The sequence below is a fragment of the Erithacus rubecula genome (assembly GCF_903797595.1).
Source record: "Erithacus rubecula genome assembly, contig: SUPER_Z_unloc_5, whole genome shotgun sequence".
Lineage (NCBI taxonomy): Eukaryota > Metazoa > Chordata > Aves > Passeriformes > Muscicapidae > Erithacus > Erithacus rubecula.
The window spans coordinates 243,470-258,697 of record NW_027635819.1 but is presented as its reverse complement, the minus strand read 5'-3'; positions in this window follow the sequence as shown (position 1 = coordinate 258,697).

Below are 15,228 nucleotides of genomic sequence, written 5' to 3'. Positions count from 1 at the left end.
GGCCAAATGAGTGAAAAGGAAATGACAATGCATTTAGGGATTGTTCTTTCAGCTGTGAGAAAAATTTAGTAGAGTCTACACTGGGCTAAAAGCTCTGAAGAAGCTATTGCATAATAAGCTCCAGCACAAGATTAGTAGATGCAAACTCTTTCATAGCAACCACGTGTTCACATCTGATATTCAACTGCAAGTGCAGATGGCTCACCCTTCTGTCATTAAAAAAGCAAGTGCAACTTTCCTTGCATTTGCAGGAAACAAATAGCTATGAATGAAGGAACAGTTAACTTAAGTCAATTGAAGATATCTTTTCCAAGAAAAAATATTTTTTTTGTCAATGTTTTTCTACTGTAGCTATTCTGTATACTGTGCTGTGTTCAACCTAATCATTGTCTTTTACCTGTTCTTCAATCAAAAAAATTTTATTCCATTATCAACACTGCTGAGTTTCTGTACGATTGATCTGTGATGATCAGCTATGTCCTCACTAGAATAAGACATCAAAATTGAGATTATATTGCTCTTATTTTACAAGACTTGGTGTTGTTCAAGGCTTTGAAAATAAATTTCAAAAGCTAAATACAATATAAATTCATATGGTATTAATACCCTCTATTTAGTCAGCATGAATTATCTGTAACTGAACACAGCACTGTTTGAATCTTAATTATACATCTTTCAGTCATAAAATCTCATTTCATGAGAATGCAATTTACATAATAAATGTACAAAGAGAATGTGAGTAGCAAGAATGTGCATACCTGAAGTTTATAATGTCCCTAATGCTTGCCAAAAAGCAAATTAATATTGAAATAATAGCTTCCAGCTATCATATGCTGAATGTTACAGGGTATATTCAGGGAATTAAATCTTAATTTTTTATGTCCCCTGAAAGAGAAGAGCAGGTACATCTGAGTGTAAGAATTAAGAATAAAGATACTTGAAAAACTCTTCTAATGTAACAAGATTGCCTGCTGTCATTTTGGGGTTTGATTTCTTTTTCTTTAATGAAACAGCATTTTTAGAAGAAAGCTGAGTAAAAAAGGTATATAACATTTAATTATCCTAAGCTCTACAGTTTCAGGCATATTTTCCAAAAAAAACTCAAAAAAAAAAAAAACAAACAAAGAAGTTGTACTTTTATTTAAAAATACTTTGCTTTCCGTTTGACCATTTCAGTAATTCCCTTCCATTCCTTGTCCTGTAAATTTATCACTGTACAGTGTGGGCTTTACTTAGGGCTTCTCTGAGAGGAGCAGTGAATTAGTCTAATGCAAACTGAAATACTACAAAGCAAAGGATGCAGCTGGAACACCAGTGTGGAAGGGGTTGTACTATAAGACATCTTGTCATTTATTTATCTCTACAAACTGAAGAATGATCTTGTGAATTAAGGCATGAATTGAAAGTTAAGGGAAGTAAAAACTAACTAGAAACCAAAATACTTTTTGGGGTGGGCATGCACAGAAAAAAGCTGCACTTGGTTGAGCTGCAGACATCCTACCAAGGATGTCTTGAGTTTTTGAACCATCGAGTCGACTTGAACCATCTCTCAAGTTAAAAAGTTTTTGAATATAGATCTACATGCAAAAATAAAATAGCTTTGTCACACAGAAATATACACAGCCAATGATTTTCTGATCTGGGAAAGGAAATAGAAGGGAAATGGAGAGGATTTAGAAGAGAAATACTCATGCAGCTCTTAGAAAAAGGGATTATGAATATCCTTGGCAGCAAAAATAAAGCAGATGCATCTTTCTTGAATCATTCAGTGGAGCAGTGTTTTTTTTTTTTTTTCTGAAGATTCCTGTATATTCTGTACCTCCTGGTCCTTATCAGGAGGTGGTCTGGCAGAAGGGGCCAACCCTGTCCACAGCCTCCTCTCAGGCAGTTGTAGAGAGTGATAAGGTCGCCCTTGAGCTGTCTTTGCTTCAGGCTGAAGAACCCCAGTTCCCTCAGCTGCTCATGTTGTCACAAAGAAAAATGCAGTAACATATTGGCACAAAGAAAGTAATCGTTGATTAAAATTTGTTCAGGCTGTCAAGATCTCATGAGCAAAGATATTTTCTATGCTTCATTAGTCTGTGCACATTATCAGCTGCTCTGCTTCACTGAATTGAGCTGATAGTTTTGAGGTGCAATGAAAACCTTTCTCCTGTTATATTATTAATGACACTACAACATTTTTGTGGCTCTATCTACTGATACAATTTCAGCAGCAGAAGTTAGATTAGGTGTAAAGACTGGGATTGGTTTTGGCGCCATCAGTTATGTCTCTAGGAAGATTAAACTGATATTTGTGTTCAGTAGCCATGAGCTGTTGCCTCTTTGTGGTGCTGGCTTTGTGCAGCACAGGTGCATACATACACTCCTGTGTCTGCCTGGCTTCAGTACTGCCATTCCTGGTTTCCTGGCTGTTTTACAGGGGATCATGCCCTTGTAGAGAGGACAGCACTGGGACAAAAATAAGCAGAATGCTTTTCCCTCTTGAGGTGGGAGACCATGGATCAAACAGGAGTTTAACATGGTCAAGTGCTAGTGCTGTAGTAGCATCTTAAATAAACCTCAAGTTCAGTAGAGTGCATGCCATAACAGCCACAACACATCCCTTCTGCACTTCTTTAGAGTGTGCTTAAAAAGTTTATCCATCATGGAATTTCCTCAAACCTTGGTGCTGACTGGTCTCTACAACCTCTAAAAGAAGATCCAAAATGTCAATGCCCTTACTAAATCCCAAGCCATCTCATCACCAAGGCTTCAATTACATTTATTTTCCATGAAAGTATGACATCTTTAATCATGTTTTGTGGCTAACAAAAAGCTGTTATGTAAGTAACCTGAATTACTACATGCAGTTATAGATGTGCAAAACTGTGAGAAGATAAATGATCAGAACTTCATTGAAGGCAAAGGGACTGGATGAAGACCAGAATTTTGGAGATCTTAGGGAAGGCAGAAAGGGATTCTGAGTATTTGCTTCTCTTTATGCTTACCAGCTACTATATACTAAGTGAAAGAAATTTAGAAATTATACAAAAAATGGCATTAAAAAGTACATGAAGTATTGTTTCCTAAAATAGCTGCAGCTATTATTCTGCTGTATGGTCAGCTTTGAAAAAATGCAGTTGAAAGTTGTAATTTTTAAACTCTGCATTCTGGCTTTTGCTTTGTTTTGGTTTGGGTCATTCTGTTAGTATTTTTTATTTAGATAGATTGTCTTTCATACAGTGTAATGAAAGACAACATTTTCTGGCATAAAACTGATTTCTAAAAAAATAATGTTAAATAGTCATTCACAGTGATTTATGATTTTCATCAGGAAAATAAAATAAAAATTACAAATCCAACCTAAACAATATATGGTTTAGACTTCACTGTTTAGACATCTGAAGAACAAATTTATTTTAACAATATCTTATGCATTTTAATTTCACTAAATTAAATAAGGCATATCTTTATTTTGTACCTGGCATTCTTTAAAAAGAATTGGGTTTTTTTTTTCAGAAAAAGAAGGTGAAAGGCCAAGTTGTTACAGCTTGATATTTGCCTCTCTCTTATTTAGTGATGTGCGAATACATCCTGGATTAATTTCAAAGAAATATTCTGTTTTGTAATGCAGCACTTAACAAAATGCTGCATCATGTTCTAGTAATTTTTTGGGTGTTCAGTCCTGCATAATTTTTGTTCTGTTCCGTATATGGGGTTTTATGGTTTTATTTTTGCCTGTGACAGACACCAGAAAAATAACGCAGCACAAAATGCCAAAAGAATTGTCACTGTGGAAGGTCTGAGGGGTTTTTAGGCTTAAAGAAGTATTATCTTTAGTAAACTAGTGAGCTACACTAAGATTCATAGGTTGGCGTACACATGCTCTCTTCATTTTTCTTTCTTTTTATAAAAGCCTCCAGGTTCTTTTACTAAGGATTGTGACTGCAGAAAAGTTTCATAATATGATTTGTTTTGGGTTAATTTGTTGTTTTTGTTTGTGTTTGTTTTGTTTTTAGTATTATTTTAGTTTCCCAGAAAAATGAGGATTTTCACAATCACATCTTTGGAATGTTCACTACTTCCCCCTGTCTTCCCTCACCACTCCAGTAGCTTTCAAATCCTTTCTTGGTAGATCAAGATGAGGGATAAATGTACCAATCCTAGATCCTTGTGCAATATTGGAAGCCATCACAGAGTTTTGGAGTGAAAGCCAAATGTATGCCAAAGGAGAGCACTGAGATTTGAAACGTGACCATTTCCTGTCTTGACTATTTCTTTGGTGCTTGCTTCATTTTATTTTGTTTGGTTAGTTATAGCAGTCACTGTGTTGCACTTACAGAACAGATGAATCCTGATATAATGCAGAGAATTAGTGAAGAATTTCCTCCATAGCTCTAGTAATATCAGTGGTCAGGCTTGTTAGTTAAAAATAACTTCATGTGATGAAGCATTTATTATGTCATTAAGTTGCAGACACATGTTCTGTGCCTGTTCTGTGTCCAAGGTGATGTGGTGCATTAGGGAGTCTTGTGTCTTGGAACTTGATGCCACCACAGCTGGATTATTTATGTTTCTCAAAATGGTGTACATAAACAATTTAATAGCTTTGAAACAACTTTTGTTTATTAGTCTAGAAAGAATAAGCTCCATGGACACCTCTCTAAAGCTTTTATGTCTTGAATAAATAACAGCTACAAATAGCTGAGATTCTCTTGTCAGTCATTAACTGATCCCTTCACCTGTGAATTCTTTAATATTTTTACATAATTTTAATCCCAGTCTATCTTTAATATTGTTTCAGTAAATATAAAAATTCCTCACCCATGATGAACAATTCTGTTACTGAGCAACGGTTTTCATAGTGTTTTCTAAGGCAACAATTATAGGAAAGGCCCCAAAATTTATGAATCCTTTTCATTATGAACCAAGATTTCTAAAATTCATTGCAATGCATGACTGCATCCCTGAAGAGAGAAATTTATTGTTGGGATTTTATTATTATTTCTGACAAGTAATGTCTATAGTTTATTCTTTCAGCTCTGATGTTTTTGCTGGATATAGGAAGCCAAATACTTGTTAATTTAAGAGGAAGTTATTTTAGGTACTTCTCCTTGGGTGGAAACAATGTGCACCAAGCTGTTGCTTGATGTATCAGCTATAAACCACCATTGTATTTCTACTTATTTCTATATCAGCCTCCTGATGTCATTTTAGATGATTCTCATTTCATTTTAAAATGCAAATTAGATTAAGCAAGATTTCATTATAATTTCCTTAATTTTGCAAATAAACATATTTTAATTATTGTGGCAAGTGAATGGGAACTGTCAGGAATAAGTGGACTGTGCTGGTTCTAAGGCAGTTTGGTCTTTCAGGCAGGTGAATGAAGCAGACAGAAACACATTGCCTTTCAGAAATTTAAATAAGCAGGTTTTGCTTGTATTCATGTTATTTCACATCTGAAAGCTAAAATTATGTGTATTTCAGTTGCAATTTATTTATGGGAACAATTTTAACAGGAAAGGTCAAAGCCTTGTTAGGTGTCAAATATACCATAGGAATACATAGTTACATTAATTTTTGGTTTTTTTTTTTTCATGAAAGCAGTGAAATCAATTAATCACATGGTTTGGATTCTTCAAAGGAAAGAAACACCCGTGCTTTAAAGTGCTACTCAATTTTCAGCCAAAGGCTAGAAAGGCAATTTAAACAGTCTAGTCTTGGTTAAAAGCTGCCACAGTATTTTAGTAAAAGTGCATTCAGACAAGGTCAGCAGTTACAGTTTTAATTCATTAGTGCACAAGCCATAATACAACACTTCCTTTTTATATTTACATGTGTGCCTGTGAACCTGTCTAGGGCTTATTTACTTTGATGGCCAAATGTGGTTGTATATGAAGAACAGCATAGCCTAGAACAGGCAGAGTATTTCAGGTTCAAGGCACTGACAGGTCTCCCCTTGTCCAACTGCCTGAGCACCTCTGGGCTGTGCAGACATTAAAGCACATTATTGAGGTCTCTGTCCAGATACACCAGACTGACTGACTGATTGAACGAGTGAAAAATGAATCAATCAATGAATCAATGAAAAAATATCACAGAAAATATTGAAAGAACATATCACAGGAGTCTTTTCAAAAGCAGTTTTTTTAAAAAAATCTTTTTTGGAATGCTTCTTCTTTTAGGAAATTCATGCTAATGATACTTCTGTGCACTATTAATTTTTTTTCTTCTTGTAAGCGGAGCACTTAAAAGCATAAGAAATAATGGATTGCAGGGCATTAGTAGCACTATATTTACATTATGCCTCAGTGGATGATAAATGGTTGCATTGCAATAATTTTATATTTTATTTAATTTTTCTAGATCTATTCATAATTGGCTTTCTGTTATTATAGGAACATTTTAAGTAGTTAGTCATAATAGACTAACTTATCACTTTTCTTCCTTTATCAGAATTAGACTGGGTTCCCATGGTTTGTTGCTGGAATCCATTCATACCTGTCAGGCTAAAAAAAATTACAAAATTATATCTTTAAGCCCAGGAAAATTCTGATACAGGCTTAGGGCCGTCTTTAGGAGAAAAACAAGAACAGAACATCAAAAAAGTCAGTACACTTTTTTTGTATCTACAAAATGCAGTGGAAATCCTTCCTGGAACAAGATGCATATGTTCTTAGCTTGTGAAGGGGTAGAGATGCTTGTAGTTTCTCTGTTTAGAAGACAGTAGTTTAATGTATAATGTAGTTTAATGCATGACCTCTAGTGCATTATGCATTAAATGAAAAACAGGTGTTGTGATCACCTGTTTCAACAGCTATTCTCAGAGGAGCTTTTCCTACCACAGAGCTGCTGGTAAGAGTATTCCCCTCACATTACCAGAAATATTTTGTCTCTAAAGACTATTAAACAGATATCAGTTGAGAGATAAGTAATACTGTTTGGAGACCATTTCTTATCAAAGAGTAAAAATTGTTTGCATAACTTAAATTATAAGAAACATAGCAGTGATTTTTATTTTAATGTTAAGTAGATAAGTAGGAACTCATTATTAAAGTTTTTATTATCAATTAGCTTATTTTCATAAACATGGCATGTAACTGGAAGACCAGAATTGTAGCTGGTATTTTTGGAAACTTGGTGGAAGTTTCCTGAGAGGAACAATCAGCTCCCAAGACTTCAAATGTACTTCTCAGCTACCAGACCAAACTTACCTGCCAGGAATTAAACTCCAGGAATTAAACAAACATACCAGTGAGGCCATGGGTTGTGGTGCCTCTAGTCTTGCACTTACTCCTGAGCTCCATTACATGGGGTGCAGTCTCCAGGTCAAGATGCAGCTTCCAGAGTTCTTTACCGAGGGAGCCCAAAAAACCCACAAAATTTCCCTTCAGCATGCTCCACTCTAGCTCCTGTCCAGATACATTATTTCTGTGGAGGTATGTGTTCTGTCCAGGAAAGACTGATCTTTTCACAGGTCAGACCACCTTGGCAATGCTGTTTTGCTCTTGCACCTCATGTGCTTATTAACATTTTGCAGACTGAGTACCTGACTTCATGTTGGATTTTTGATTCCTCCTTGTTGCAGACTATTTAGTTTTACTTTTTTTACCAAGTTATGTAAAAGAGGCAGATAATAAAAAATATTTCTAGCTGAAATGGGATAGTCTTACAATGTATCTGTGTGCAAATCAAAGAGAATTATTTGCATTTAACCTTCAAATCAAGCAGGTGTGTCAAAAAGGGTAGGTTTTTAAAAATACATTTCTCATACTGACTTGTTATTTGCTATTTTTGAGACAAACCCAAAACCTCTCCATTTCCAGTATCAATTTTCCCATTTCCAAGCTAAAGCATCCCTTTTAAATGAACAAAGAATTCAATGTCAAAAGCACTAACCTGCTAGTAAGAAAAAAGCAGAGTGTTCTGGGGACAGGCTGTATATAAAAATTATTTAGATCCAGAACCAAACCAGCTTCTTCAATTTAAAAAGGATTCAGACCATTAATATTACCAAACTTTTCTCTCTATCAGGGGGTACAACTTTGAAAATATTTGATAGATTTATATTCTTTCTCAGACCACCTGATTTACATGGTGAACACATAAGCATAAACCAACTTATGTGGGCAAGGACATGGCAACTCTTTGACCTCAGGCTGCAATCTCTATACAATTCAATTGTCTACTGCCCTTTTTAACAGACTAAAAAGTATTCAACATAACTACCTTGAATGGAAGATCAGGGACACTGGTTCCTCCAATTCCCCTCAAAGGAAATAATCTGGCTTCACCTTCCTTTCTCAGCAGAGCACGTGGTGCTGAAGACAAGCCACTCTACTCAGATGAGCAGTTCAGATCATTCCTATCTGGATATTTTTGTGAGTGACAGGTGGGGAAGGAGAAGCATTCAACCATCTGGGGGAAGGCAGTCCAGAAACTTGTTTAGAACAGTGGCTGTGATTAGGCTGGCCAATATCTGGACAGTTCTGTGCAGGGTCAGTGCTTTGCATGGACAGTCTGTGGTGCACAATGAGCCTCAGCACAGCTGCATCACACAACAGGCACCATCTGTGCTGTCCTGAGGAGAAAGATGGGATCCTTCTGTGAATCTCAGGATGGGCAGGATTCTAAGTCAGCATCTGATACAGCAGGCCAAGAGTTTGGCCCAGAAAATAAAATGGGAAAGTCTGAACAACGCCAGTTTGGAATGACAAATGTGGGACCATTACCAGTGTAATGTGCTTGTGCAACATTTAAGATGCTGTTAAAAAATGATGGGTTGCATAGGGATTGTTGCAATCAGTTTGTGAAGAAGCAGGATAATAAAACAAAACCCATGTACAACTAGAATATTAAACATTTGCATAATGAATAATTTATTAGGCACTATTTGAAAAGTATGCAATGTGTAAAGAATACTAGATGCACTGAAATAAAATGACACAAAGAGATTATTTGGTAATAGTTTAGTACTTAAAATAATTGTGCATATATTCACCTTTTAAATTTCTATTTTCCCATTCAAAGTTAGTTAATCACCATATTCAAGGCCGATGAAATCATCAAATGTAAGTTTTTCCTTAGCCAAAAATGTCTGGGAATTGAGAAAATAAATATATTCGATCAGTTTAAGTTGTGCAAGTTCAGTTTCACTTTTACAACACAGTGAAATTTAGTTGAATTAAGAATAAAAACTCAGGAGGATACCTTAAACACATACAATTGCATATACTATCATTAAATTATTTTTAGTGTCACAAAATGATAAAGAGGGCTAAATCTTCTATTTTCTACATATTCAAGTTGTTTAAAACAGAGTATCTTTGCCTCGTTTTGGAACAGAAATATTTTAAAGTTTCATCCAAACAAAAAATCTGAAATTACAATATCTAGAGATCAATGTGGTCAGATTTAATACTTCTAATTATTTTATTCTTGGTTTTAAGTAATTTATGAACTGATATTTTTTGACATTAATTAACATCAGGTCATTCCTGTAATAACTTTTGCTATGCTTAGCTGAATGCTTTCATCAATTTTAATGAAGAAACTGTCAATATTGAAAGAGGTTAAAATAAATTATTGCGAAAATATCTTTTACACTTTTAAGAGCAGGCAGTAAAATTGATAGTGCATTCTATAATGGAGTTAAAGTAAACCAGAAGGTATTGCCAAAAGTCCTAGTTCTTCCATAATAGATGAGGGCTGATTACAATTTTTTAAATGAAGATGACATGAAAGGTTTTTAAAAAGCCAAGAAAATAAAAAACTCTATCAGAACTGTTTCCTTTTTAGCTTCTTCCTTATTTAAAAAAAAAAAAAAAAAAAAAAAAAAAAAAAAAGTTTTTTTTCCTTTATTATCTTCTTTTCATTAGTTTGGATAAATAAAATAAATCAGCATGGCTGAAATTTTCCTTTAGGGGAAAGTTGGCTACTTATTCCCATAGGGATCTCTTAATACTATATAACAATGTCTATTTATATGACACTACGATTGTCCATTTATTATTTCTCTATATTAAGTAAGGGTTTTTACCCATATTAAGTGGATTTTTGACATATTAAGTGGAGTTTCTTTTAGCCACAGGTCACATTGGTGTGTTACTCTTTCTGCACTGCTGGCACTTGTCCTTTCAGAAGTCCTTTGCACCTGCCTGGACAACAAGGCAGAAGGGGCATCAATTTCTCTGTCAGTTCCTAGAGGTGGGGATGTGGGTGTGGATGTGGATGGGGATGTGGATGGGGATGGGGTTGTGGATGTGGATGTGGATGTGGATGGGGATGTGGATGTGGATGGGGATGTGGATGTGGATGGGGATGGGGATGTGGATGGGGATGTGGATGTGGATGGGGATGGGGATATGGATGGGGATGTGGATGTGGATGGGGATGTGGATGTGGATGTGGATGTGGATGTGGATGGGGATGTGGATGTGGATGGGGATGGGGATATGGATGGGGATGTGGATGTGGATGGGGATGTGGATGGGGATGTGGATGTGGATGTGGATGTGGATGTGGATGTGGATGGGGATGTGGATAGGGATGGGAATGGGGATGTGGATGTGGATGTAGTGTGGATATGGATGTGGGTGTGGATGGGGATGTGGATGTGGATGTGGATGTGGATGTGGATGTGGATGGGGATGTGGATGGGGATGTGGATAGGGATGGGAATGGGGATGTGGATGTGGATGGGGATGTGGATATGGATGTGGGTGTGGATGGGGATGTGGATGTGGGTGTGGGTGTGGATGGGAAGTGGCTGAGTGTGTGTTTGGTGGGAAGTGCTGTGAGCAGTGCTGCCAGCCCCTGGGGATGCACACACCAGTGAAGCTGACAGGGATGAGTTGAGTGGGAGAAAGAGCTGACAAAACCCAAATGTTTGCTCTTGGTCTGGCATAAGAAATAACAATAAACCCCAGCATCTTCAAATAGCAGGCATGGAAAAAGGTGTGTGTTTTGGGGTTAGGGCTGGAGTGGGGAAAGACCATGGTGCCCTTTCACAGTATGAGGTGTGTGACAGGGCACACTCTGAGCAGGAGCCTCTCTCCCTTGGGCAGGGGACAATGTCCAGGTGCTGGACAGGCAGGTGGGGGGTGGCATCTGTGTCCAGACCAGCCACAGGAGAGTCCTTGCTTTGCAGAATTGCAGGTTGGCAGCAAAGACACCATCATCCTCGAGGTCCATATGGGAACAGCTTGAGCCATTAGTCAGAGGGCACAGCATGTTGCTAATTACTGTGTTAAAAAGAGACATCGGTTCACTGTTTAAAAATAGGAGGCTAACTTTTCTTCCTTATGACAACTTCAGCAAGAACTTTGTTGGTGAATTAATTAATGAAACAGATGAACCAACACCTAGCCATTTGAAAAGCATCACTGAATGTTATTTTCAGTCCCTTGGCTGTTTTATTGTTCTTCTTTCAAACTCTGTAAATCAGTGATAAATGTGTGAGTAAAAGCCCTGAGTAACTTTTATCCTCTTAGTATCTCTAAAAATTAGTTACCTGTGTTAAAGTAATTTTCCTCACTCTCCATTCTGAAGGATTTTTTTTAGTTTCTAAGAATCGATGCATTTTCTGCATAACCAGAAGTCTTACTGCCTCCTTTCCAAAACAATAACTTAGAAACTGTTGATTTTCTATTGATCAGATAAACATTTTAAGCTTTTGATTTTTTTCCTAGCAAACAAATTAAAAATGCTCCTACTGCATCTTACATTCTTTATCTGAGTATTAGCTGCTCAGATACTGCTGCTTAAATTCAGAAGAACACATAAAGCTCTTTTACTTAAACTAGAATGATTTTATTTTTTTTTTTTACCGTTGGAGTGGCCAGAAACATATATTAGCATGAGGATTTCATAGCAAAATCAAGAAAGTTAGTGAAATTTAACTGCTTAGTACTATACCTTATGTAATAGAACTGAAGAAACATTTGGTGAACATTAGGGGACAAAATACTTTTGTGATGTAAATTGGTGAGATCAATTAATTGAAATGCCAAGAAATGCCAGCTGATGAGCAGGAGTAGAAAGCTCTCATGCCAGGTGCTAAAACAGGACTATAAATGCACCTTTGATTAAAGAAGGCTGATATAATGGGAAGCAGATGCCTCATTTAGAATAGAAATATCATGAAGAATATTTTAAAGCACTTCTTGAACTTCCAGTATAAATATTCACAATTTGTAAAATTAGTTTTAGTCATGTTTAATTCACATGGTTTTCACCACTCTTACCTACCATACCATACTATGCTTTACCTGTACAGCAACAGTACTTAGCAAAGCTTCCTGCCGACATCTTTTATTGTTAGAAATACATTTATTATGAGATTTCAGATAAATTTGAAGTTTTTCCATTCAGCTGAGTCTCAGATTTTATTGGTCTATTATTCTTCAGAAACCTAGTTTTCCAAGAACCCTATAAAATATTTCAATTTCTCTTTAATGTGTACTATAAGAATGTTCTTTGATCCCTCCCAGCAGCTGCAAGCCTTCTGAGGAGTTTTAGTTTTGAAATCTAGCAATCAGTTACAGCAAGAGTGTTCATGGAGCTGAGCCTTTCATGTTTGCATGATAAGATTCATTCATGACAGTGTGTCTTCGACACAACATATGAACTGTCTTTAAAAGCAATTTTATAAAGCAATATATTAACTATTCTTGCCCAGCAGCATTGCTTGCTTCCCAAATTCTTTGCTGGGTGCTCAGGTGGTATGTCTCTGTAGCTACTACACTGGTGCCTATTAACTATGCTAATCAATCTTATTAAGAAATGTTTGTTACAGGAAAAAATCAAATCTAGCTAATGCAAAAAAATCTTCAGAATAAGTTGATAACACACTGCTTTTCTGAGAGTTGAGGAACAAAATTATATTTTTATGTGAATTGAAGCATAGACTTGTTATATTTGTAATAACCATAGAGCAAATTAAGCAAAAATAATTTTTAAATCTCAGCTGATTGTGACCTGCCCGTGGTAAATCTGATTATGATGCAGACAAAGAAAATATATTTTCTGAGGATGTCCTACTAGAATATCCTTGCCTTACAAACACAAAATGGTGTTCACAGGAATCACAAGATCAGTTAAAAATTACTTTATATTGGTGGGATGTCTGTTCAGAAAGGTTCTACAAGCCTTTGATTCTGTAAGGCTCACTCTACAATGGAGTATGTAGTCTTTAATCATTGATTAGTTCTTCACTGAGCCTTTGAGGAATCATACTTCTGTAATGTGTCTGTGAAGATGTCCCATATATCTGCAAAGGAAGAGGGAGAAGGAAACAGTAATTAATTCTGTTACTAGTGTTAGTGGTGATGATAACAAGATTTAGGCAATGATGATGCTGCAATACAAATCTCTGTAGCTCATAAAATCATAGAATGGATTGGTTTGGAAGGGACTTTAACATTCATCCAGTTCACTAGCTTATTGTTCCCTGGGTCTTCTTCTCTACTATTTAAAAAATTGTAGTCATATTTCGTTTTGGTTTGGGTTCTTTTGCCTAATTTCTGCTTGTGTGGACATTAGCAAATTTGGGAATGGAGACATTCTCCATGGAGAATTCTACTCTATGGCTCAAAGTGTCACTTTTGAGAAATCTTTTATCTGTTAAAATACTGCTTCTGTAGAGGCACCTATCTGTGCTAATACAAAGTTCCTCTGAAGACAAAACTGTGAAGAAGAAAGATAAGGACAAGGGCTTTTTCAGTGTTTACAACTTTTCCCCTGTTAATATTGCTGAGAAAGTAGCAAATGTCTTTTGAAGGATCTCGTCCCTGTTGCTTTTTAAAACTAGGCTCTAGCTATGAAAATGCTTATAATTCAGGATATGACACTTAAAAATTGTCACTCTAAAGCACCCTCCTACAGTGTTTCAGTATGAGTCTTGGGGTCACTCACTACTCCTGGAGACTATTTTTTGTTTGTGTCACCACTCGTTATGGCACTTCACAATATGACTGTTGCTGCTGCTTCCTCCTGCTGCATCAGAGCTTAATCTGATTTTCCTTCCTCTGTGACTCTTCTGCTTTTTCTTTGATTAGTTTTAACCTTGTTAGGCTTTAGCTTTCCTCTTTCCACTTGGAGACAAATAAAACCTATCACATACTCTGTGCAAAAGAGATAAAGAGCATGCATAAAGATGTAGTGACTAAAGATAGCAGTATCTTGTGACCTCTTTATATGAAAGATAGAACTAAAATGGGATTTTAGAGCCACTCCAAGATACAAGCTAATTTGTTTAATGCATGTTATGATATTAGTTTGTCAAATTTCTCTTTACAAGAAATATTGGACAGCCTTGTGTAGCAATGATTTTAAATGCCCGTTTTTGGACGGGGTCTTCCAAAGACCAAGGCAAAATGATTACCTCAAACAACTGGCCGTTTTTCTAATTACTGAGATATATAATTGTAAATAATTCTAAATGTTTTTATCATTTTCCAGATGAATCACAAAGAAAGCCTGCAAATTTTGCTTCGGTATTAGAGTTACATGAAAACATTACTTTGATAACTGAAATCAGAATAAAACCAAAGATGATGCTGTGAAGTGGGTATTCAGAACAATGCTGCCTTATTAACATTCTGCTTATTTGCAGAGATAACACATAATTAGGCTACTTTGCATGAAAAAAAAGGCAAGTCAGATGGTGGTTTATCAAAACAATAAAATGAATATTTACATAGCAACATTGAACTGCATGACAAATACTATTCTTGTAAGAATTGTGAGGAAGAACACTCCTAAGAAACACTGTTCACTACTACATGTTTCTCACTTCTGGGAAATTCTGCTTATGCTGTATAACACTGAAGATTTATTTTGTGACTTAATTCACAATAATAAGATCACTTCTTCAAATAGACATTCAGAATTGGACCACACAGGAAAACAGGACTTCCTTTTTATCTATCAATCAATCAATCAATCAATCAACCAATCAATCAATGAAAAATCACCCAACCAATCACCCATTCAAACCCTCCCCTCCCAGCCAAAAAAAAAAAACCAAGGAAAAATCAGTTGAGAATGCATTGAATTAAAAAGTTTTTTATCATAGGACTCCAACAACAAATGCTCACCCTTCAGTGAGACAGTAAAGGTGGATGGAAATGAGCCCCATGACTGAGTGCAAAAAGAAACAATTGTGGTGACAGCCATAAAATGCAGGGAAGAAAAGCAGACCCACACTGCTGAAGGACAGCTTGGCAGTGGCGTGCTTGCCTT